This window comes from Varroa jacobsoni, unplaced genomic scaffold, assembly GCF_002532875.2.
Source record: "Varroa jacobsoni isolate VJ856 unplaced genomic scaffold, vjacob_1.0 scaffold_832, whole genome shotgun sequence".
NCBI lineage: Eukaryota > Metazoa > Arthropoda > Arachnida > Mesostigmata > Varroidae > Varroa > Varroa jacobsoni.
In genome coordinates, this window is record NW_019213734.1 from 128,123 (window position 1) to 151,173 (window position 23,051).

The following is a 23,051-nucleotide window of genomic DNA, read 5'->3' on the forward strand; positions in this document are numbered from 1 at the left end:
TCTGGGAACAAACATGCCCTGCTACGACTGCCCAACGGTCGCGACTCGCTACATAACGTTATTTCACTGACATTCGTCGGTTCTTCTTTCCAGACGAAATCTTATTAATGGTGGTATTTATTTCTAAAGCCAAGCATGTACCGTTCAGTTAACGCTTCTTTTTTTCCTCTATATCTGCTAACGGATCCTGTGTTTTATATGTGTAAATGCTGCTCTTCGGGTCTGCTATTGTATAAGACATGTTCGCTTTTGATACGCAAGTGAGAAAGCTTGAGCCTGGCTCCTTTCGAACGGGGCTCTTCTAATAAACTTTATCTGAAACGACAAGCTATCTCTATCGGTGAACAGCTGTCGGTATTGCCTTTAACCTATAAGAGCGTGGTATCGTATTGTTAAAAATGTATCAACAACGGCAAAAATTAAAATCTGCTTGTATTATAGCTTAGCTCGGTGAAAAATCGAGCTTGATAGTGGCAATTGTTATGCGTTTATGGACAAATGGGGCAACGCTGAAAGCCGTCGTAAACTGCCTCTTGGGGACACGTTATTGTTGTCAATAGAAAATTCATGCTTCAGGATCAACATAACATTCCGTGTCGATAATACGAAGTTCGTACGAAATGAGCAATTTCTCCATGACACTTATAGTAAATAGCAGCCTTCAAAGTCGAGCTAATATTTTTAGGAAATTGCGATAACGTACTGATAGTAAAATTCTTTTAATTATTAATAAGAAAATTATTTTAAAAAACAAAAATGATCAGTCAGCAACGTGACAATCTAACAACACAGATACGCATATCGTTTGAGCTACTTCACCACGACGATGCGATTATTTCTTAATGCGACCTTTACCCATATGAACACCTTTATAATTCTATATGCTTCTATGACAAGCTCAAGTGAAGTGTCCAGGCCCTCTATAGATACGTACACGTAAAAGTACCAGTTCTACATTAACATTTGAGGCAAACATGAAAATTTGTCCTATTCCTATAGTGAAATAACGAGTACACGATGCATCGATACTAATAGACGAGCAATTTTTTTCGACGAACGAAAGATTTACCAGCAGCATCTGTTGTACATAGAAAGTACATTAACCTGCAGTAGGACTAACCCTAAAGTTTGATTACGGTGAGATTTGAGACACAGAAGAGGGCAAACGTGATACTGAGATTTTCCAGTATCCAACACTAGACAATCATAATAATATTACAAGTTAGGAACATTCCCTCAATTGAATCTTTGATCTCCGTCGTTGCAACAAGCGATCTATTTTTACGTCTAATAAAAATAGAATTCCTTGCACAGGAAAGCGTGCGGGGCGCACCAACATAGTCGATTTCCGCTAGTTCAGAACGTCGAGTGCCACTTTTATGTGCCACATCGTTTAAATTTGTTGCTAGATCCAATCTTCATTTGTTACGGCATAAATTTAGATTTTTGGCGCTCTCAAATGAGATAGTTCTTCGCTTACTATCCTAGCCATTCATTGGCAAAAGCGGTTCACTTCAGTTTTTCTCTACGCTTAGTTAATGGCGATTAAAAGGGGGTGCGTGTGATCTGTTGGCCACGCTGTACAATCTCAATAGAAACAACAGACCCAAGCGATATTTTAACATCTTTTTGAATTACCTTTGTCTAAAGGGCAATTTCGGTTAAAACAATGTGAACATTGAAAATGGAAGACTTTAATTTGTGTATGGCATTGAAGCTCATTTGAAGTATCGAAGGGTAATTTCAGAGTAAATGGCCGTTATAAATCTTTAAAACTTCGCTACGGCGCAACGCTGAACATGCGTAAAGAGCTACGATTTAAAATGCGAGAGGCTTTAGTGGAAACCTTTTCAGGCGCCGCCATCAGGCGGCATACGAAGATCGCCTAAATTAATGATCGAAATTTTGTCACGTAGATTACTTTAAATATTTAATATATAATAGTTTCATATGTCCTTAGAATCCTTGTATGTGGTGTCTCGCGTGAAAAATGCAAGCTGTCAAATAGAGCGGCTTCTTTAAGATGCTCAGAACAGTTATTTTCTAATATGAGGAAAAATTGGAAACTACAAATGTAACTGCAAACGTTTTCTAATTGTAAGCTTACTTTCTTCCCATAATGCAAGCTTAATTTCATCATTGATATAAATTACCCTATGACCATTTCTGTATTAAAAGCTTTTTTAAAGGTTTTTATTTCTTTGTATAGAAACCTGATCTAATTTGTTTCGATGTTGGCCCACCGATTTCGTTATCCATATCTATTCAAATACATAAATAACACGCCAGGTTCGCTGCTACCGCGTCTACTACTATTTAGCAAGTATATGGTGTTTATCGAAACGTTCGGACCGCACGTATGTAATGAGGCACTTGTAAACCCGTAAAATTTACTGCGGTCATAAGAGTGACTACGTTCTATGGGCATAGCGATGACAAACCTCATTTCAGCGTATCTGCCTTCCGATTATATTCTGTTTACATCAGTTCGACAAGGCACTATTTCATGAACCACTTCTCATCTGTTTTAGTTGGCCCTGAGCTTAGCGCCTACCTAGTTCTCTCTCGGCCGTTCTCTAACGGCCTATGGCCTACGGCTAGGTTAGTGTGGTTTTTATCTATACAAGCTCACTTTGACTCAGTTACCTTTACGAAAATGTGTGTACTTTGCTTTACTGACCGAGTGAATTTTACTGCTCGAGCTGAAAAATTAGGTTTGTTCTATAGTAACTTGACATAACCCCAGGTAATCTCATAAGTAGTTCCATGAGCTGTTTCTCTGACTGCAATGAGCCGCTTCGATCGTATTACTAATACAAAATTAATTTTATTCAATTCTGCGCTTCACAATATCAACCTTAAGAGGCAGTTCCTCGTTCTCATCGGTATAAGGCGTACTCAGCAGTCGCGTTTACTTCATTTGCATAGTGTAAAACGTATACGGGGACACCATGATTCAGCAAAATACAGTACCTTAGACGAATACCCGCCACAAATTTATCTAGCATGAATTTGTTGTAATTCTCCTCTGCCTTGTTTAAGCTCTCAGTCAATTTATTGACTCCTTCTGGCTAGCCTATTCCAAGGTAGTAACGAAATCGTCCAGCCAATTTTTGAAACGTTCTTCACTATGAAATCTACACTTAAGCCTTAAAGTTGCCGGTGACTGAAAAGGTGGCCCTGCGTCAGCGCGGAAGCTAGACTACCTGGTGGCGTCTTTATAAGATCAGGACCGCTTTACCTACCTTTTCCAGGCGTGGTTTGGTACTGCTATGGAGAACGATGACTTTCCTTTGTCCATCGGGCCTTTTCCGTTGGGCAGTCTCGTTCAGTCGGTGTAACTGGTTGTTGTTAACTTTTGGGCTTAGGCCCATCTCCCGTAGCTATCCGTCCGTTCCGCTGCTTCATACCGACGTGAAGGCACCACTGTCTGTCACCCGCAACAATTCTTTATACAAATCTATCAATGTGTCCGCGTGTTGTCAGATGTCGGTTGCGGCGTCGAGGGGTCGATGACGAGCTGTATGTTTTTAAGCACTTTCCTTCATTTATGACGCACGCATGCTTCTAATTTCTCATAAAAGACCATACATTTAATATGATAAATAGTTGTCATCTTTTTTTTTGCCCAATCTTTTTGACCAATTGACGAGTTCCTCATCTATATTGGATTGCCGGCAGGGATAGGTGTACGTCCTCCAGATCGAAAATTCCATCTTTGAACTAAGTAGAGCGTAGATGCCCATGCTTGCGACCCCGCGTGGGTTTAAGCTTTTTTGCTAAATCTTGGCCCAGTGGAGCCGTACGCATTTTTCCACTAATCGACGTATGTCACTAACGGTTGTACTAAAGCCTGCCTATCTAAATAAAGACCGAAATTATTCTGAATATGGGCTTACTACAGGCGTAAATTGATGTGCATTATTTGAGAAAATGATGTTGACCTTATCAGTGAATAGTAACCCGGCTGTTCGGGGCTTTAGAGCTATTACACGTCAGACGCATATAACCTTCACATTCACAAACGAAATGCGTTGATGAAGGATGGATAGAGCTGCAAATATGGCGGCCACTTATTTGTAAATTCTGAACGGTCATTTTTAGAAAAGGCGGTTGCCTAAACAAATGATCACTCAGCCTCGGTGGATTAAAAGTCCGTTAGATCGTCTATTAGTACAAAAATACTTACTTAATGCTATCGTATATATACTTAAAGCCAGCAATCAATGAGATATCAGGGTCATGTTTGGGTTTGCTTCAACTATCTGCATTTTGTAGGAGACAGCTCCTCCATATATTTATAGAACGATAAAACAAGACACCTTGTGTTCGTATAGGTAAGTTAGTGCAAAGGCAGATGTGAATTAGAAGTCGACGTTTTCTTGACTAATCAATAGTAGCTTATCGAGCAAAACCACCATTAATGTACTTTGCCGAGACGGATCACATTTGAAACTTTGCGGGTCTCGTCGGCAAATGATGCTTATCTTCTAAACCGGGCTTGACTCATCATCGGATTCCAATGTCGTAAAACGGGCTCCATGAGAGACCCCAAGTGAAAACATGAAATCTTTTTTCAGAAATCTCTAATAATCGGAATTTCGTTTGTCATGACAATACCTAATATACGATATATAATATATAATAGACGATATATAATAACATATATTTGAAAATTAGCTGCTGTATCGCTGCGCTATTCCAGCTCCGTGATTCAAGCGGTTTCATACGGGCGTACGACAAATCCTCTTAATCCTTTATTACAAATACCTTCGATTTACTATCTTCGATATTATAATAGGTAGTGAATAAGCGTAGTGCCATTATTAATCACTGACACCACTCAACCGTAGATTTCACTCATTGACGACTGTTGTCGTTTTGGTAAAAGTTTCATATCTGAAAAAACTCTACGGGCTTTGTGAAGCAATAAATGGTAAATATTGCAGACACGGCCAACGCAGCACAGATAACGCCAGCGATGAGCTGGTCTTTTTTTGCCAGAATATCGAACCCGGATGGGTCTTTTGAGGGAAAAAGAAGGCTTTGAGCACAGTCTGCTGCTGATTCGACGGTCCCCCACTCACTATCTTCGACGTCGCTTAGCTCATCTTTGGAATCACAGAGCGATCGTGATGACATCGGCAAGTGAACGTGTCCTGAATTAGTCAATAGCGACACTCCCCCGATGGCCGCCCGAACACCGGTTTGCTCCGCTGATATCGTCTGCGGTGCGACGTTCCTAGACACACTCTTCACCGATGAATTCCCCAACCACCCAAGGAAGAACGTGGTAAAGCAGCGGACGAAATGCGGAAAACGAGTGCGCCAAAAGCTAACGGAATGAAACGAAGGCAAAGAGAAAGAGTAAGTAAAGGCAACCTCGTACTCCTATTACTTTTCTATCGTAAGTTATCAGTGGGCGCTTTTTTGCTACCCCGCTCACTATTTTGTCCCATTGGCCCATCACCCCCGGCGCTAGGTTCCTCGGGTCGTCGTTGTATATATTACCTGTGGATTATGTCGCTATCTCTGTAGCTTGAATATCCCCATTAAATGGATACAACAAGGAGGGATTTTCAATTGCAAAATATTTACACAGGTAGGTAACTATTCGTGAACTTGTCAGAAGTGCGTGGAATGCGTGACGAGTGCTTCATTATATGATTATTATGGATTCTACGTAATGCCCGAATGTACGTTTTACCCGAATTCAAACATTATCAAACTTGATAATTCGGGTGTTAACCGAAGAATCCAGTTACCATAATTGTTCGGGAACCCTTCAAGTGCGCAAATTTTTTAAGTTCCCGATGTAACGATGATTGATTACTCAACGGCGGATCTGCAATTAAAAACACTTATTTTTTAAGATAATGAATAAAAAGGTAACGTGTGTCGGCGTGTTAGCTAAGGCACCAAGTGCGGCGACGAATGACATTGGATCATAATCATATATTTCACTCGAATTCACAAATTAAAAATATAAACACATTATTTTTCCTACTTCTTGTTAGCACAATAACCGCAAGGTGTAGCTAAGAGTGTATTTTTTATGCGTTACTACATAGAGACGGCATGTTTGTCTCAATGTTGCTATATCTGCGAGGTCGGCACTTCATATTCGACATGTTTACGCAACAGATTAACCTCACATATGGAACAATCGATGGAAGGAATCGCGCCGCGGGCGCATCTTCAGCAATCTTCCCACGTAGACTCGGGGGTTGGATGTTTAAGCAACTTAATGCTGGGAGAGGAACTTTACCTTTGCAAGAATTGTAACCCGTGGAAGCGTCTAACTAGACACTTTCAGGTCAAATGCTGCAGACGGTGAATGAAATGGAAATCCCTTTTGCCCGTGAAGCCTAACCGTGACTAAATTATTGTTCTTAGCTGCAGAAGTTCAAAACAATAAAATATGGCAGCCAGATCGCCCAGAAGACCGCACAGGTTATCGTGACTGTAAAAGATTTGTGTTATATTTTCGTAGTTGTTGACCGCAAGAAAACAATATGTTAGGGAATAACTTTAACCGAAAGAGTATCAAATAAACAAAAGGAAACCCAATGTTGCGGATGTTTAGTATAACTTAATTCCATTCGCTGGTTCTTCACAGAGGTGTTCTAGTCGATATGTTAAAAGCAGGTAGGGCGTATTTCTGATAGCCATGGCCAGGTTTGCCCCATGCTCAGAAAGTTATCGCAAAGAATAGTATATTGTAATCAAATGGACAAGCCAATTTTCTAGTGTCACATCAGCTTTGCGCAACATTATACATTCTGTTTTTTTTTGTTAATAGTACTTTTGTACGCATGCGGCCTTACACGAAATTTGCTTCTTGTTATCGAGCTTGGAGTATCCACTTTATTTTCCTATCGATCCACACACATTTACGAATGTCGATCCATCTTAGGCGGACACTCAGAACTTTGCTTTTAGTTACTGAACAGCCGTTAGGATGCCTAATTCAGACAGATCGATGCATTGGGCCATTTTGAATTATGAACTTTAGTAATCTTCATTTAAAAATGGCGCAAATTAACAGGTCCAGAAGTGCGTCTGTTTCGAACGCTTCCTATAGAAGTGTAAAAGTCACTTTATGAACACATTATGGTATAATTAGAAGGCCTAACGGCTCCTTGGGAGAATAACCAAGGTTTAACACCGGGTTCAAAGGTAAGAGGTCATGCCATCTATTTTTATTCTTTGCTTTGTGGATGCATGCACATTGATAGTTACATTTAATTGAAAACTAACGAGGAAAAGAAAGAATCCAGAAAAGCTGTAGCTTATAAACCATCAAAATGTGGAGCTGTCGATAGAATTGTATGTTTTTTTTTTTAAATTTATTCTTATTTACACTTTAGCAATAACTGTCCTTCTTATTTTTAGAATGAGCGCCATTATCTAAATATCTATTTGCAGAATACAAAAGAAAATGAGGTTGCACAAAAGTTACGTTTGCCCAACTTCCCATAGTGCTGAACCCTGTATGAAAAATACTATTATTAACTAGGCATTTAAAGTAAGAGCATGTACAGTCATTATCGACTATAGGACGCGAATTAGGGAAATATCAGAGAAATGTTAATTTTTCGAGTAGAAAGCAGGTTCTATGTTACATGATATATATATTAAACAACGCTCTAGCTTGACTAGCGCGCGTAGCACATCGGGAAATGGCCGGATTGACTATGATCACCTATGAATGCGCCCCTTCCTTTAGGAGTGTTTACCTGCTCAAAATGGGTCTAGTCCGTAAGTGACGCCCTTTTGTGCAAACAATAACGTCCTGTTCGGCGACTCTTTCTGGTTCGATGGTAGAGATGATGAAGTTTTTCCCGGCTTATGCTCTACCGCGGCAATGTCCAAATGATTATAGAAGAACAGGCGATGGATCAGACATGGCTTCTTACTCTACAAATCGCTTTATCTTCGGCAGCCCCTGTTGCTGCTTCTGCTGCTGCTGCTGCTGTTACTGTTCGCCGAAACGCTGCTTACTTTGCGTAGCATTTGAACGCGGGGTAAGTATATGGCCCAAATGGGCGAAAAGAATCTCTTCCATTGTCATATTTCAGGGCTAATAACAATCGCTATAAAGGGCAAAGCATAGCACTAATTAGGCAGAGAGGTTACGCTAAAACGGTTAATTGAAATCTCCTACTTTCATCGGATGGAATCAGGTAAAACGTGGTTGAAAATATCAATTGGTAGATAACACATAATTATGCCTTTTTTTTTTTTGTTTATATTCCGTTGTTATTTAATGTTCATGTTTAGCGAACATTCGCCATGGAGTCATTGCCTAAATGTTGTCCTGAACTGCCGATTGGCTGATTTCCAGCGCGTAACAAAAGTGTTTAAGTGGTATATGCTCGGGTTTGAACCTCTCACGTGCCCCTCAAATTTAGTGTACGAATCCTGTACTCACTACGCCATGATCGAATAGTAACTATTGTCAGTCAATTTTAACGTTTGATTTATGCGTTAAGTTTTAGTGAAACACGTTGGGTTGGTATTTTGAAATTCGTCGCGTCAGTTCCTACTAGAACTAAACTCGATTAGTGTAGGCATTTTTTTCCGCATTAATTAGCATTAAATAGCCAGCTTGGAGCCAAAACTCTATACGTAGTACAGCTACTGATTCCGACGGGATTTACTCTCTCTAGACACAATTTCACATAATTGAAGTTGATGTCAAAAAAAGTAAGATTTGCTCTTCACTGACGTACCCTTCTACCGCCAAGGGTTTTAGTTAGGTGGCGAACAGACTGAGTCGATTTTGTTGGCTTCTTATTTTGTTTGGGGACTTACCAGATTTGGTCTGCTTCACTAAGCTTCGATGGGTATAGGTCTACAGGACCAACCGGTACTCCTTCGTTCTTTCCCCATATATAGCACGTGAAGCCAATTAGGATGAACGGGTCCTAACAAGAAAAGGGCCAAAGTTTATGTTAACCCTATCGGCTGGCCCATCCGTCATGTCGAATTGGAACATTTCTGCACTCGGGATGCACTCGTCACTAGACATACTCAAGCCTATGAACGAGACAGGCTGCAAAAGCCGAACCCTTAACAACCACGTTAAAAATAACGAATTAAACAACGGCACCTCGAAAAGTCCATTAAACTAAATGGGATACTTTTATTCGTTATTTCTAGTAGCCTAAAAAGGGTATCTATAGAATTGTTTTTTGTCCGTATGATTCATTGCTAGAGTGGAAAATATTACATTGAAAAATACACTACACATTCTCTGTTGTTTATGTGACGTACTTAAAAGGTCTACAAACTTTAATAAAAGCATGGAGCGATAGAACCACACGCTCTTTCGCACAAAAACACGCCGTTATTCTAACAAATCTATTGAAACCTTTTCTACAACTGCGGGAAATATGTCGAAAGGAGCGTCGTTTCCAGAATAAAACGGCACAATGTGCTCATTGTTGAACTTCTTGCAAAATTGAAATCGGCTTAGTTCAGAATAACGTTCCAAGTAGATCCTCGTTATAAACGGCAGGTTGTCGTGGAGAAGCTGATATGAACGGATTGCCTATGTGCAAGCTTGACGATACAATGTCTGTTGTGGCTCAGCAACGAAACGAGGCGAGAGCGTTACTTTTAGCAGAGTACTTTGCCTGAATTGCTACAAAATCATTCCCGTAAGCTCTAGAAAATTGAATGTTTAGTCAAATAAACGGAAAAACCAACAAGTTTTGCCTGCTTTCGTGTTTATGAAAGGTAGAGTATTACGTCGTCTTGTATTCCCCCTGAAAAGAACTACAGAATAGATTGAGCGCTGTCAAGGGTAGACACAAGACATTTATTTCGATATTTATTACATCTTTACGAGCTTCCGTTTCAACAGGAGGAAGTAGATATTGAAGAGAGAGCAAGATCACGAGATAACAATACGCAGAGCCCGTGTAAACTAATTGGACGTAAAGCATAAATTCACATTCATTGCCTTTGTTGTTATTATTGTTATTGCTCGTATTGCATTAGAATATCTTGAAATAAATGGTCCTGTTGGAGCAAGGTCGCGCTTGATCGGCTTCATTGTAAATCATGCGATTGTTCCATAAAGTACAATTGTGAATCAAGAGCGAAAAGAATGTCGATGTTGTAAATCAAAGGCATAGAAACCTATTTTGGGGAACCCAGCAGTCTTTACGCTATCTGAACAGCAGCATAATAACCGGTGCAGTCATACTAAGCAACGGTCTGAAAGGCCTTAATAAGACCCAGCGAAGCCTACAAAGAAAATTAGGTTCTATCGAATTCAATATTAATTGCTAAACGTTGCCACTCTATTGTTCTGAACAATTTTCTCTGGCAAAAGTCAGCTTTGCCTCTCGTAAATCAAGCAAAACTGACATAAAAACCACATGTGAGTTAGCTATGGGTTCACTTATTTTCACATTCAACTAAGCGTCATCAATGTATTAGAGCCGTACATTGCAGATAAACCATTGAGTTGAATACTCTAGCGCTTTATTTTACAAACGGGACGCAAAGAGCGACAAGACGTGTCCTTACCGCAAACAGATACGTCGTCTGAAATATGATCAAACGCCACAACGTTTACCGCTTTCCTTAATCCAACAGCTATGTAGAAAGGTCATTTTGCTCAAGGTTGACGGAGCGAAATAGGCCACGACGATTGAGCTGCTGCCAAAGTCAATTTGAATACTTTGCATTCTGAAAAAATTTATTTATTTCTGTTATGCTCTCCCCTTTGCTCCCTTTGGCGCCTCTTGCACCCCCTCAGTCGTTTTAGCTTCCAAACGTGCCGTCTAGATGGCCAATTTAGGTGAAAAAATCCTCCGCCGTTTTACGAATCAAATCGCTTCAATAAAGACGTTACGTTCTCGTCTGTTTTCTTTTAAGTGTTCATGTCTTTGAATTGTGGACCTTTCGGAACGAAACTCGCTTGGATAGATGATACGCAATTATACGCTGTCTATGTAGAACCTTTTCAGGAGTTCATATTTCTGAAGTTGTTCATCGAAGACCGAAAAAAAACCATGCACGTTCGATTCTCTTCTCATTACCTCGTTCTAGCGACAGCCTTAGGCACAAGTCCTACGAACAAAGCGTAGAAGAAACAATTTTAGTAGAAAATTGCTAAATTGAATATTATTTTGCCCGAAACATTGTATTGAATAATTTAAGTTGCTAGAATGGTAGCAACCGACAAGGCTTTATCGCGCACGGTGCCTTCTCTCGGGCCCGTTGTACTTAAGCAGATTATTTAAGGTTAAATTAAGCTTGTCCGCCACGAAATGCATGTTAGACTATTTGAAAAATGGCGTTGAAGCTCTACAGATGCTGAACGAGATGTTCAGCTTACTGAACCCGATGCATCAGAACTTACTAACGAAACAACTCTACTACTGACAAGTTTTAACAGGGCTACTTCAATTGCTTCGGTAAGATCTAGTTACGAGCTGAAAGCCTCACTGCCAACCCATATCACCTGAGGTACTTTGCTCTAACACACGGTACTATTACTTTTCTTTGGAGGTGAATTTTCGTACAACTAAAAACTTCACGTTCAGAGCGTTTCGGATTCACTGTTACTAGGTTTGGAATTTACAAACGTTAGCTTTTTGAGTGAGTGCACCTATTGAACGAGTGTTTTGAGCAGACCAGGGTGTTTTCTAATAGATGTCTAAACTATATCATATACCGAAGATGTATCATGCGTTTCATGTCATTATCGTGCAGTATCTGCACGTAATTACTGTAAAAAGTTTAAATGTTTAGAGGTGTGCAAGTCGGAACAAAACAGTTTGATATTAATATATTCCGAAATCAGAATTATTGCCTTACAAGCAGCACTTCGATGTAATACTTCATCGCAAAAAGCCTGAAGCGCTAGAACGCTTCCTCATTCATCATCATCATCATCTCGGAAAGATCTGAATGGTAAACCCGGCCGCGAAAGAAGACTCACCTAAACAGGATAAGTCGGGCTTAAAATAAATTGTTGGGATCTAAGAGATCAATGCCTTTTATCCGCTTATTGTTGTTGTTGCGATGACACTTTGAGCTTTTAAGTGAACATTTATTGTTGAACCATGTTGGCGAAGGTATAACGGATAGGGACAGAAGTAATGATTAAATATTCAACGATGGAAAAGCGATCACAAAGGCTGCGGGCGTTGCAACTTGCACACGATGAAAACGAGTACTGCTCGTGCGGGTCTAGCTGGGTTTTCTATTCCAAGTATGAAGATTGTACGGTTTATACTTCGGTTTTCTGAATAGCGTACACACTATTTCTATGCATATATGTACCTTTGTGGTATATTTACGAAGTTTTAGGAGTTTAATAGCATTCGGCGGAAAACACCAACAACGATTCTTGAAAGAAAAATTGATCCGCCAGTTCTATGGATCGACCGTTGTGAATCATAGAAACATTTAAATTTAAATATTTGACCATGATTTAAAAATACCGAAGAAACTTATTTAAGTCTGTGCTCAAAATTTTCCTAACAAGATCATTTTTTGAAAGTATCAAAGGAAATTGCTTGATATAATACTAAAAAAGGTTCTACGTGAGTTGGACAAAATATCGTGCTTAGTAATAAGACTATTGGCTCGCTCGTCGATGTTCGCACTGGCTACGTTCATAAGATATTCTATAGCGCCTGCCTTGCCTATTAAAACTTTACGTAATCCCAAGCAAATCAAGTAAATCCTTTAAGAAAGTTGTCCCTGTATTGTACCGCATACATAACACATCACTAAAACTTCAAAGGCAGGTAGTAGCAAAGTCTAACCCGGAAGCAAACGAAGCGTCTGTTTGTGACCACTTCCCTATACCCTGTTTCTACTTCCCCACCTTTACGCTACAATGCTGGGGGGTCCTATCGTATCGACATTTCTTTATGATAAATTGACAAGAGCGACTGCCACCAGGCATTATCACTATAAGCATGATTGCGGTTATTATGAATACGCTGCTACAAGACGCAAAATGATGAGTCTTGGTCGGCTTGCCGTGACCTACATCTGCGCAAATGCCCCCAGCTACTTTTCCAAGTCGTCTGGCGTTCGCAAATGTCGCAGTTTCTGCAGTAGGAGCTTCCTCACTTTCTAATAAACAGATATCATAGACGACGCTAGAATGACATCTATGAATAAGGTATCACTGATTCAGCTATTAAACAGCCATCCCTGTCGTTTGTCTAACTCGCTATCGTCTTACATTGTGTGCTCTATCTCTGTGTACAGGGTGTTTCAGTGTTTTCTGAGGGCTTATTTTAAACGTAGACCTTTTGTAACAAACGAAAAGGGCTCTGAGGCCAATGGCAACCGAGCATATAAACACTGTGATTTGTTTCTAGTAGAACAGTTTATCATGGCAGAGTGAACTGCGATAACAGCCCGCTATTCAGGACTGGCCATGGAAAGTCGCCGTCATTAGAGCATGCTAGAGAGTCACGTATTCTCTTTTTAACACTCTGAACCGAGATAACACTGTTTAAACGCAGCAAGACAAAGCGCTCGCTCCAACGCTGATCTGATTACGAACAACAGATACCTTTCTGGGCCGCCATGTTTCTGGCGACCAAGACATTTAACACCTTTCAGTCACTGTGCTTCAGATTATAAGAAAGATAAGGTTTACTGGGAACAAATCAGCAATTTTTCGGGGGTTGCAAATATATATAGGCTGGGATCGAATCGATCGATTTCTAAATGCCCCAGCCCATTAGTCCACACCTTATGCACTTAGCTCCTCTTGTACCAGCGGAGCTGCGAGAGCCACCGTCTAAAATAGTGTTTCAAACACAAGCTGTAAAGGCTCAGCATAAGGACTAAACCAAACTCAGCTCGTCTAGATGTAATAACATTCGCTGGTAATATTCAGTCACCCTGTACAACACCTCGTTTAGCTATTTGAAGCGATGGCCTAACTATTTCCTATAATATTAAACATAAATAGATACTATTAAAATGTGGCCTTCTGTTACTCCTATGGCCGTTACAGCTAAGCCTGGCATAGTATCGACTACGCCAACTGCCGTCTATTCACCTATCTAGCATATTTGTGTTGGAAAAGGAGCCAAGCCCAGTTATAACTTTCAGGTAATTACGCGTTTGACCGATCGTGTGGCGTCGCGTCGTTCTTATATTATGTTACTTATATATGCATAAAATTCAAGCTGTGACCTTATTGGTTACCACCGCTGTCGTGGCAGTTCTGCGTAGGGAACGGGAACGATTGTTATAATTTATCCTAGACTATCAACATTACTTGTTTTGTTATTACTAGAAAATAATTGATGCTGTTAATATGTATATTCCCGCAGCGCCGCTACTCGTTTTTGGGAACCAGCTAAGAATCGTAGAGGTTCAACTCAATTGTGTCCTCTTTATATGGAAAGATTTACTAGACAGGTGGCAATATGTAGTTATTTGTAGCAAACGCACCTACCCTCGTTGTTCTGATCGTACCCATTTAGGTGGATTCAAGAAATCAGTGGTAGTCATCAATACAATATTGAAACACCCTACATCAAGAAACTTGCAACTTCTACAGTTAAAAATTACTTAATAGATGTAATCGTAGTGATGATGCTTGACAAAAGAAGCAGATTTGATATCGATCGTCCCAACGCCTTAAGAGAGACATGCATGAGCTTAATAATAATCTTCGTGGGTAGGTTTCCATTGGTGTCTTCGAATGCCATACGTGGCTCTTACCGCAGGCCATATGTGATGGCCTATATATATATATATATATATATAGATACGTACATGTCTATTTGTGGTAGAATCAGAGAGAGAGATAGAGAGAGAGAGAGAGAGGGAGGGGGGGAGAAAGTTCAACTGAACACAATCTATAGGCAATCTAATATTTAAAATCAAGTACCTTGTACCAAGCACACGAAATTTATTAGAACGATAGTGAAAAGTCATATTTACCTATTTCGCTATTATCAAAGTGAAGAGTCATATACGCTATTATCATCCATTGGCTGAAGCTACCGTCGGTGCTATCTTATAGTGTCGGCAAATTTCCGCTCGACCTTTGAGATAAGCATATGAAAGTGCAAAATGATCGGCCTCATCGTTATCATACGTGCAGGTGTTCAGCTTCAGGCCTAGATGATGTCGTAGTAGACACAGAGTATGCAATCGTACATTTGTATGCTGCTCCATACCTTCAATATAGACTAATGGTTGTCAGGCATCGAAAATGTAAAGCTTCTGAAAACTTATTTCCATACAGGAAATGCAATTCGTGTTTTGTTGTAGACCCAGAAGCGTGTACACGATTTGTGCATAACATTGTTGACAGGTTTCCAAACAGGTTAAAAATATAATATAAAGTCCTATTTATGACTATCAATTTAGTAGGTCAATACATATCGGTAGAGACGCAGACAAGCTATGAAAGCAAAAAGCATAGCCTCAAATACCATAAGGACTTCATACGCTGTGGAAAAGATTATCTCAATACTATATTTGTACAAGGAACCCGTTCTTTTCTCTCGGAACCACTCATCTCCACGATTTGGGCAAAAAAAAAATATATATATATATATATATATATATAACACCTGAGTATTTATTCTATAACGAATCATACTTTGCCGTGCTCAGCGTGGTACTGTAGAAGTCATTGGTTGGCCTAGAATAGCATAAACAAAACGAAAGAATTAATTAACAACATTTATAAATTGCACGTGATTAGGGCTATTTATCTAGTTGCCACGTGTACGCTTGCCAGGTTCACACAACAACAACTAGTCGAATAAATGAAAACAATTAATGAATAAATTGGCCTATGACAACTGTTCGATCTGGGAGCCTGTTGATTACTTAGCGACCCACTTAATAATGAAGCGCTTGCTTTAATGAAACGAAGAATATAAGCTTGTTGTATGTACCTGTGGCAGTCTAAAAAATAAGGTTTACCTTAATAATCAGAAGAAACTATATACATACATGGCACATCTATTGGTCATAGTCCATTTGATGTCTTCAATTAGCCCCAACGTATGAATACACACACAAAATGGAGAGGTTCGACGCAAACTATGCAGTTGATAATTAAAATATTGTCTATTGATATCATACGCACTTGTTCATAACGGATGCCCTGTGATCTACCTTCAGGTTTATTTTAACATCCATGTCCGTCCCCGTCGTAGCAAGTGCCATGTATCTACCTGTCAACAAACTATATAGATCATACACATATATGGACGGGGATATATTTGTGTCGTTTAGTAATGAAGACTTACTCACGTGCGCCATTACAATTACAAGCGTACAAAATAACAGAGGACAACAGAAATTTATGTCACTCGAGCATCCTTAACCTCTCTAGGTCGTCCTAGCGATCCTATTGCCAAATGCAAATGTACAAATTCCAGTGACTAAGGGTAATCTATACCGCTGAATAAATTATATCTATATAACTTTATAAACTATAACTAACAGGCCTCTGATCATCCAGGTCGATCTATACCTACTCCATTATATGATCTCGACGGATATTAGATGACTGTAGAAGATATAGTGTATTCGCCTGAAATGCGCTTTGTCGTTTCCTACCAAAAAATTTTAATACCATCTGACGAAAGATTTAAAAAAATCACGAAAACAGTCTCATTATATGTCATTGTGCATGCAAGTAAGTGGCTGTCTCTTATATATACACACACATGTATATATTAATATTCAGAAAATACATCGATTATTCAGTGATCGCAAGGTGCCTTTTTTCGTTTGTTACAGCTGCGGCAACCGTAGCGTCACGTGCGAGAGCTGCTGCTGGGTGTTCATTGACTGCAAAAAACAGAGTCGAAAGCGGCATCCAAAACGACAGATGGCGCCGTTTGCTTACGTGTACCGCGACGCCAAGGCTCTCGGTCGAGGCCTATTCTACTCGTTACTCTAGATCTTCCCGCGCGAAGCATAAATTGATCCAAATGCGTATGATATCTGCTTAAGTATACCCACCTTCAGCTAGTGTAGTTTGCACGACCCATCAGTAAATGTTGGCGATCATTATTACACGACTCTATATTTTCAAATGAGCTAGGTAACCAAGCAACAAGCAAAAATCAACTGTTACTACCAGAAACACTCTTATTCTTTGTTTCTCCTGTTGTTACGTAACCGTAACGATGTTTCCAAGGCACCGCCCACTTCGAAAATATAGCGCCGCCATAAGCGAATGTCCCACGACAATGTCTTCATCCCGAATACTAGTAATACGTTTACCTTCAGTGATCTCGATCGCATAGCGGCGTCAGCATAGGCACTATGGGTGTAACACTATAGATTCGTATTATGATGCATGCGCGAAAAGCTTCTCACTGTGTCTGAACTCGTGGCGTTTGGTGCGTCCGCTAACAATGATTAGATCTATTTGCGCTTCGATAACAAAGAATTATGCTGCACCAACCAGCCCAGTGGGTTATGACTGCTACTGTTCCAGTCGGTAATAATGTCCCTGTTTATGTTGCTGCTCTAGCGTATAGTCATCAAGTGGCAGCGACGATGGTACGTAAAAGCGACGACAGTATTTAGACATAAATGATAGTCGTCCCTTTTATTTAACGGGCTGCGTACCTAGTGATTTCGAAACAAAAAAAGCAGCGCAAACGCTGAACGACGCTGCCGCTTTCCCGAGAACTCGATTGCTACCGATATTCGAAACGCCCCGCGCTGAAGACAGAGCGGAACACCCGAACGGGTTGTTTACTTGATCTAGTTGATTAATTGGCACAATCTTGCTTACGCAGGGCCGGCCGGATAAAAGTAGAGGAGATAAAGCGTAGCGAGGAAGAAACTAGTAACGGGTGCCAGGAACGACATGTGTAAGGGGATATCCTTAGAGTGTATCGAACTTATCGTGTATCGCCATAACTCGGCAAAGCAATAGCATGGCAAATGCGGTTTGTTTGACGGTAGCCGTTTACGTATATGATATAGTATGTAGGGCGACGATATTAACTAGTAGCAGCAGGGGCTGCGGACAAGAATTTCCCTTTCCGTCTTGACCACTCGTTGGCAAACAAGAAATGCTTTACGAAAACGAGACTACACGTGTGGATAAATACATCTTAGAGCACTCTGCTGTCTCCAGTAGAGTTGTTTCAGATGTGGGTAAGTTCCAGATTGATCTACATTTACCACATCACTCGAATGCTACGCGCGTTAACTTTGCCTTGAGCGTAACGGCAATATTCGCGCTAACTTATGTTTGTTCATTCCGAAGATAATTATCTGGCTGTTAGAACACCACAAATGCCGCCGCAATACACACAAGAACAATTGTTAGTACCGATGAATTCGATCAGCATCTTTGGCGATCCTTCTCTACGCTCGTATGTTTTGTGAAGTTAAAAGGGTTTCCCAGAAAAGGTTTTTCGCAAAGAAACAGTAGACGAGAGATGCACGGAGATGGGTCGCATAGGGATCACCCAGACGATTGTCCTGTTACGGGCCGATAACAAAATCAACGTATCTGGCAGATTTTGGGTCGTTCATAAGTGCTGTAATGTACAATGAAGTCATGATAACCGAACTGACTACAGGAAATTGTAACACAATACAAAACAAAGGGAACAATTATGTTTCTTTTTTCCTGTTGAAATAGTTAATTTAGCTATCGCATACATGTGCAGTTGATATATACGTGGTCAGGGGGATCTTAACATTCATGTCTATGACTTTTACGCTTGCACTCATCTGAAGGCAAAATTGAAGCCCTTAATAACAGACGCTTACAAACCGCTCATGCTACTAATCAAAAAAACATGGAGCACTATATAAACAAACCATGTGATATATTAAATAATTTCTTTATATAAAAAGTTGTACGTACTAGTTGTAGCCTAAACAATGAAATTTCTTTAATTTAATAGATAAAGAGCCTGCCGGTCATCCTCTCCTCGTATCGAACCTTCATCTGGACGAGTAAGATTTTTTTTTCATTCCTAGAGCAAATTTCTATCCGAATCGTCATAACTATAACTGTGCAACAGCTATATAATAATTAAACAATGTAATTACAGAACTACTGATGAACCTTTAAGCAAAATAGCCGTCCAGAACAAAGGCCTACTGCGCCGAGCGGTAGAAGTCTTTGAGACGAGACTAATGCACGAACGAGAACAGCACGTAAAAATACTAATATCAGTCTCGTGTCGCTGACAAATTTTTCGCTCCGTTAAGTGTAGTCTTTGTTGATTCTGGCATCTATTCACAGGGACAATTCGTACCGATTGAAGACGTTAATGCCGTCACGAATAAGACAGTGTTATTTGCGCGCTGCGCATGAGTTGCTACCCCGCGCGCTTCGAGGGGTGCGTCCGATAACAAACAACCATCACTGAAAAGATCGCTCGGGACAATCTAGCGTTCATCAATTTAATTTGTCACAGTGTATTAATTGTGTGATTGGGTTGCCTAAGCGTTATGTGTAGCCTACTATGGTCCCGTTTATGGACTACCATCGCAACTATTGTTTTCGCTGCTCTTAAAAGCCGTCTGCTCTGTTTGGCGCGGTCTTTTTGCTTTCCTCTCTTTGGCTACGGATAGACTAATGTCAAAGTCTTTGTTTTAAATAGCACGTACTGGCTTTGCTCTCATCTGCTAGATCGCGATTACAGTTTGTGTTTCATTAATGCTGATTTTTAAACATCTACACTAGTCATCATCATTTGTTTCCGATAAAAAACAAATAGCCAATTAATACGAAATTGTTCCAAAACCTTTAGTGTATTTCCATCGGAGGAGTACATGTTCATGCCGTCAGATTTGCAAATCTAGCTGAATGTGGCGCGCGCTTTTTTGAACTTCTTGTCGATGATTTATTAATAATGATGTTATCGGAACCCCGCAGGAGAAAAGGAGACTTGCTTCGTACTGATGTACCATACTATATCTATCTGCGCACGACGGTAGGTCGTCGAACACTTGCACACGGCAGCTGTTTGAAAGATGGCAACTTTCAACGGCATTGGCAGAAAACCGGATTTGCAAACTGTCATCCGAGCGGGAGATTTTGAGTGCGCACCCCTTGCGGTGATCAAAATCAAACGAGTGGCCAGCCGGTAGCTAGAATAGAAAGTGATGTTGAGCGTGTAGCAAAATTGAATTTTGTGCATTTTCGCCGAGGTTTTCATTCTTCGGTCATACATTTGACTCGAAAGCTTCAAGGAAAGTTCTCACCTTCCAAGCTTCTAGGAAGACTTGGAAGGAGAAAAGTTTCACTTCACACACGTGTACATCCTTAGTGAATATCGTTGACGGATCATTGAAAATAAAATACGAACTATAAAGCTCTCGAAGACATTATCGAATAGTATAAATGATATATCATAGTATTGAAACTTTAAAAGTATAATAATTGGTTTACCATGTTATAAAGTTCGCTTTCTTTATAACTCTATATTCTAGATAAAGACTGTATTATAGTAATTAAAATATCTCTAAATGACCAGTGAGGTGTAGATACTACCCCCTTCGCCGCCGCTGATCTGAGCATGCTCAGATGTAAATAGAATTGACTCATATAGTTGATACGGCTTTAGAGACACAAAATACGTGAATCGAACCCTAATGTACCCAAATGCTCTGGGTTCAACATCGCAGCTGCCTGAGCATTGCTTTTCCGTTTAGATCGTGTGTGGCGATCTCTTTCCTATCATAAACATTATAATTAAGATGTAATCAAGGTTTCAGTAACGCATCCACTAATTATGAGTTCGATGATGATCTTTGACTGACGTAGCTAACAACTTCGTAGCTAAAAAAGTAGGAATTGTTTCTGCTGCGATCTACTAACCACTGGAGAAAACGAAGCTTCTATGAAAGGACAGAGGTTTACAAATCAGTTGCGCATCTAACGTTTCAACCGATATTGTGACCTAAAATGGAGCTAAAATATTGGGTATTTTGGCAAGTAAGTTATGTAAAAGAAGGGACTGTTCATAGGGCCTACACCAGTGGGCATTCATTTTCAGCATTTGAGTCACAGCAAGGTTAAAATTTTTAAGAAGCAAACAATAGAATCTGAGACAACTGCCTATTATTCGCCTAGGCCTATCTGCCAAGGTGTTTCGTTATTTTCCTAGGATTTCAATCACCTATACGTATGCGTTCATGCCAATATGGTGCGCTTTGAAACTGAAATATTTAGTCTATAACGATACAGTTAACTGCTTCATTGTGTGAACCCGTCTGATTACTACTAATCATCTAATTACTTTGGCTCCTTCTTTGCAGAGTATCCTTTCCCTCGGAGCACAAAAAAAAACTACAAATGTGCGGAGTGAATCACAGGGTAATAAAAACCCATTGATGGGTCATAAGTGTATGTACTTGCTTGTCTAAAAGACTCTCCAAAGCGCATTAATCATAACTTAATTATGATGGAAAATAGGACTAGCATCTTCGATGGTTCGTCTTTTCTGTTTTTGTGCGTAATAGACAGTTTTACTAAATCGCAAGTGCGCTCGGGCGCGCATCTAGGCTACAAATAAAAACACGCATCATCGTAAGATTTAATGACAATTAACGAGCTCTAACGGATGCTTTTAAGAACGAATATTTCTATAGATATATGTAAATACGTTTGAAGGGTAACTTAGTCGTCGAGCAAAGAATCACAAATTTACTAACCAGTAAATTATCAGGTAGGGCACAAGTGATTCCCTGCAGCAAGACGCAATACTCATTTTGGCTTGCGCTATTTGAAAAGAGTGTTGATTTCTCTATTACATACCGTATATTTCCATATATATATATATATATATATATATATATGCATGCATGTTTTCACAAAGCTACGCTCATAGCCAGCTTCCGAAGACAACAAGTCCTTGAATTGACGGTACTTGACGTCCAGCTCGCCAACAAGAGGACGCTGAGAAAGCGACGAGGCCCTGAACGATCTATATGGATCGAAGATGTTTATAAGAAATAATGCTAGCCTCTCGAACAGCATAATTGCTCGAATAGCTCGCATGGTTTGTGTAGCTTCAACGCCTAATTTCGAAAATTGGCATTTGATGTCACTCAAATTTTCGGTAAATTCTAGTTCCCTTTATGAAATTGAATGTCAATGAATTTTTTCCTATACAGCATCCCGTTACAAATATTGGTAAAGGCTAATAAAAATTATGAATTTATTTAACAGCTATAGGCTCTAATTGGGTTCTTCTTTGCCATTCATATCAGATTTGTTTATGACAGATACAATGTTATCTATTTACAGGTATCAATTTGCTTGTAACCAAAGTAAACGATGGCAACATTCGCTTCTCGCGTTTTCTAATTTTCTAAGAAACATGGATTGTCGGAATTCTCCAGTATTCTCTGATATATTCATTCATTAAACACAATTCAATTCGATCAGATCTGATATGAGTGTACACTTCTCAGGCTGGTTTGAAAGACTTCAGTGAATGGCATTTTGTTTCTTTGCCACGAGACAATGAAAGCTCCCGAAAAAGTACAGCAGGACGCGTCCGTTCGGCACGACACTGCCATTCCGTTTCACTAGGCTAGAGAGTGCAGTCATCCTACTGCTATTTTCTATACACAGGGTAGGTGATATGTAGAAAGAAAGGATTCATATTTTTTCAGTACACAGAGAACTCATTATGTACGTTACCTATCTGCTGAAGGATAGGGGTTCACTCGATGCGCGAGCGCATTCTGCTTTCTCGCCGCTTCAAGGTATTTTTGCGTGTTGTGCGTTGCAGTGCTTGATGTACTGCATACGGCGCCAGCTGTTCTTGCCATTACCGCCGCTGCTTTTAATATATGCACACGACATAGATCTATGGAATTGTCTGCACGCAAACTTGCAACATTTAGCTACCTGAGTTTCGGATGCGCAGCCCAGGACAACATTGCAATAATCATACTTTTGAAAAGATTCAATTGCGGGCATTAATTAAGCTGAAATTTCGCGGAGTTCTGCGGCTACCTATCGCTACCGTCAAACGTAGCGAGCGCTTTTTATTCGTCACCCAGCTTTCAGCAGCTTTCTGTCGCGATGT

General features: G+C 40.1%; 2 long non-coding RNA genes across 3 annotated transcripts; one reads left to right on the forward strand and one right to left on the reverse strand.

The window, feature by feature from the left end:
• The first annotated feature begins 2,290 nt into the window (after positions 1 to 2,290).
• On the forward strand, positions 2,291 to 6,546 carry LOC147752979 (uncharacterized). The gene is made up of 3 exons (XR_015312608.1): positions 2,291 to 2,601; positions 4,950 to 5,367; positions 6,072 to 6,546. It is a non-coding gene; the product is annotated as an uncharacterized LOC147752979 (long non-coding RNA).
• Positions 6,547 to 15,566: 9,020 nt separating this feature from the next.
• On the reverse strand, positions 15,567 to 19,591 carry LOC111264202 (uncharacterized). 2 transcript variants are annotated; one of them, XR_002682745.2, is made up of 3 exons: positions 19,263 to 19,591; positions 18,323 to 18,533; positions 15,567 to 15,655 (listed from the first exon to the last, which is right to left on the reverse strand). It is a non-coding gene; the product is annotated as an uncharacterized LOC111264202 (long non-coding RNA). The 2 variants fall into 2 exon arrangements; XR_015312609.1 differs by lacking the exon at positions 18,323 to 18,533.
• Between the last annotated feature and the right edge of the window lie 3,460 nt (positions 19,592 to 23,051).